Here is a 4,057-nt window from a genome sequence, read left to right as displayed (position 1 = left end):
CTGCCGCTACGGGCAGCTTATAAACACCCCGTTCCTGTCTTTATCGGGAATTACTCAACCGTACAACACACCCTGCGGGCCAACTGTGACACCGGGGAGTGTGGCAACCCTCACTTATTTGTTGATTCCACAAACACCTGTTGAGCAACCACTCTGCCACTGCCCAGGTTTCCCGGGGCTGCCCCTCCGCAGAGGGAGACTGCAGAGGCCAGAGATCATGTTCACCACTGAAGGTCACCGTCTGGAGGAAAGAGCCACCGTGGCTTAAAGGTTAACAGCTCAGACAGCCGTGGGTGGGACTGCAGCTCCACTGCTTATTAGCCTGCAGCAAAGCAGTTCAACAGCCTCTGTTTCCTCCTGGGAAGGCAAAAGTCCTAAGTGCCTCCCTACAGTATTTGCCGTAACTACCTTGGATCAAATCCTGGCTCTGCCTTTAATTAGCTGTGTGACCTCTATCAAGTCGTTTGACCTCTCTGGGCCTCAAGTTCTTCATCTATAAAATGGAGATAATGATAGTACCTATTGCAAGGGGCTGTTGAGGAGATTTAGTTCAGATATGCAAAGTCCTTGAAGCGGCAACCGGTACACTAGAAATGCTACAGAAATGTTTGTGGTTATTATCTGAACTTTCATACTCTATATACCTGTATTGCTTTATATATGTTCTTTCATCTTTGGATGTGAATATCCCTAATCCCATGAAGTTTCTTCAACACAGATAACTGCTCCCTACACCCAGTTAATTACTGCAGACTTTTTAAAAAGTCTGAAGAGCATGAAAAAGAATCGGAGGTGGGCACTAGTGTCGTAGTGGGCACCCAGTTGAGCAGCAGTTTAGTAGTAAGTCAGTTTCCAGAGGTTTGATTAACACAATAGAAAGATCCTAAAAGGTCTGTCCCCATTAAAACAGATTCTTCTGGGACTAGAGACACAGTGGCTCACAGAAAACATGCATTTCCAGCATCTCTTTCTCTGACAGCTACTGGGGATGGGTACAAATACAGGGCTAACCACGCCTTAAGCCTTATGGAAACTTGCCCTTGGGTCCCCCCCAAATCCTGACCACACCCTGGAATTTGTCATCGCCTGTGTTTGATACACATCTATCTTAAATTTCAATACTCACCTTCTAACAGTGACCCGGTAGCCTTCAGTGTGCCCCGCCCCTCGGCCCCCACCATTACTTCGGTCATCTCTGCCCTGAGGACCTGACCTCTGGTCAATTCCTTTTCCTTCCATCTCCCACCTGCTTCCTCAGTGCTTTCCCAAGAAGCTGGTTCCCTAGTTGCTCCCCTGGACCACTTTCTTCAGCTCTTTGAAATGCCTTTGTAACACTAAACCTATGCCTAAGGTGAAACCCGACCCCTGGGTCACCACACAGACCACCATCTGTGTTCACCCAGGTGGAGGGCTCTGCTCCAGAAAGTCCTGTGAAGGTGTGGACCACTGCACTGAACTTCTCCTTGCTCCCTGATCCCCCCATTTTCCAAAACAGTCACCTACTCCTCAAGGACCTTTCAATGCCCCCTTCCCTCAGTCCTCAGCCTTACCCCCTCCTCCTCCTCCGAGAAAGCTGAGGCCCTTAGAGAGCAGAGCACCCTAACTCTGCTCTCTTCCATTCGCTCACTCCAGAAACATTTTTCCTTTTATTTCTTTTTAAAAAGATTTTATTTCTTTATCTTTAGAGAGGAGGGGAAGGAGAGAAATATCAATGTATGGTTGCTTCTCGTAAGTCCCCTGCTGGGAACTGGCCTGCAACCCAGGCATGTGCCCTGACTGGGAATCAAACTGCGGTTGTGTGGTCTGCAGGCCCTCATTCAATCCACTGAGCCACACCAGCCAGGGCAAGAAGCATTTTTGAATGCCTGTTATGTCCCAGAGTCACTATGCGAGGTGCTGGAAGTAAAATAAATAACACACTCTGAAGTCACTGCTAGATAAAACATTCTCTGCCTTTAGGGTGCTTTCTCTCTGGTGATGGATGCAGACATGTGAGGAAGACCAATCAGCCCAACTATCCCCTGTGCTGTGAGAAAACCCAAACTGAGCCCCGCTTTTGCGTAATCCCAGGCCAGACATGGGACATCTGAGGGTTGATACCAGCTCCCCGAAATTTGGATCACGCCCAGACACCTGAGGATCCCAGGCACAAGCCTTAGACCTGGTAGAACAGAGATTAACTACTTCCACTGGCTCTGCCCAAATTCTTGACCCAAGAACCCATAAACCTATACCTTCACTGCTGTTGTTCTTTCTCCACCTGGAACACACCTCCAGCTTTCTTTGCTTGGTTAGATCTTTCTTATTCCTTAAGACTCAATTTATGCCTCCTTTTCTCCAGAAAGCACTTTCTAAAATCCTTTCTCTGGGCTGTTTTAGCATACCTCTTCTTTAGCATTTTGTGCAAATTACTTATCTTTGTTCATCCAGAAATTACGTGTTCATTCAGCCCGGCACAAAGACACTCAACAGATGCCTGTCGGCCGAAGTGATTAAACGCAGGTTCCACTGAGCCAGCCCCAGGTCAGTCTGTTCAACACTTGTCTTTAGCGCCCTCTACCTTCTTCATAGCACCCTTCCACACCACCCTTCAAGGGGCTCTCGCCCCAATTCACTTTCAGTATCACTACTGAGTGATACTGAAAAATGACATTAGCTTAGAATATGGGGTGAGCTTAAAGGGCCAGAGACACCTGCAAAAGTATCATGTGGGCTTGGGGATTTGCTGAAGTCTAACCACTTAGAACACAATCATAGACCAGGGATCTGAACTGAACTCTGGCCCCTGATATTCCTGGCACTGAAGACAGGTGGGAACAGAGCCCTGAGAAGCAGAATCGCACTGCGGTGGATACATGTCCCAGGGAGAGAGAGCAGCGGCCTCAGGGTTATAGGGATAATAGACAGAGGAAGCTGCCTCTTTGATATCAGCCCCACCTTTCTGCTGTTTGCTCCTGTTTTGAGACTTGTCACTGCATCTGCACTTTGGGGGGGTATTTAATAATGATATAGCCCCCTCCCCCACACACATTTATACTCAAAAACACCATTCCTTTTGGCTGGAGGTTACTTGGCCAGGAGTGGACCTGAGCTGGGTCAGTCTCACCTCTGGAAATTTGGGATTAAGAGTCTGTTCACGAGGAAAGAACTGTTTGCCACAGTGGAGGCAACCGGGGCAGCCAGGCGACAGTGTGGACTAGAGAAACAGCGATGTGGCCAGGGCTCTCTGCAGTCCTGGGTGCCAGACCCCTCCTGTCTGCCCACAGGTCCCAATGGCCTCCCTCTGCCCTGTGTCCTTGAAGTAACAACCCTCCTGTTCCCTTTGACTCCTAGTCATCTGGGCTGCTGTCAGTTACAGTCAAAGGAGCCTAACCAAGTGAACAGCAGCTCCCCAACTGTGCACCAAGGCATCGGCTGGCCCTCCCAGGCGTACTTTTTTGCTCTTACTTGAATCAAGTTGTTGTATCTTTTCCAGTGTGTCTTTCAACACGCTTAATGCTCTCTGTGGGTGAAGCATGTCTGCTGACCACTAAAGAGGCAGGTGAATAGACCACCAGGAGACTGATGGGAGGTGCTGGTGTGCAGGGGGGTCACCAGGCCCTAAAGGACAGGGGAGCAGGACAAGTGCAGAGGGTCGGCAGAGCGATCCAGGTGGGAGGAGTGGAGTGTTCCTGCTGGAGTTTACATTTTGGTAAGTTCATCCTCTGTCTACTAGTGGGCTGACGGGCAAATCCAACCGAGAGTTCATGTTTATTGTGTCTCAAAAGGCACAGCCCTAACATGCTGAACTCTTGGTGTGCAGCAGATTCAAAGTACAGAATTTAAAAGTACAGGTAAATAGTATGTTGACATTTTCTGTGACCATACGGGAGAAAAATAAATGTGAAGCTGAAAACTTTACAAATCCAAAGATTCGACTTTTATAAAATCCACTTTATATCAAGAACATGCCATGGCGGGGAGCGGGAGGGAAGGTAGTTCAGCTTTATTTACGAAAAGCACTGATAAAACGATAAAAGGCCAAAAGTAAAAAGACATTTTTAGTTATAACATGAGC

Source organism: Artibeus jamaicensis, unplaced genomic scaffold (assembly GCF_021234435.1).
Source record: "Artibeus jamaicensis isolate MK-2021 breed Jamaican fruit bat unplaced genomic scaffold, CSHL_Jam_final contig_233, whole genome shotgun sequence".
Lineage (NCBI taxonomy): Eukaryota > Metazoa > Chordata > Mammalia > Chiroptera > Phyllostomidae > Artibeus > Artibeus jamaicensis.
This window is presented reverse-complemented; position numbering follows the sequence as displayed.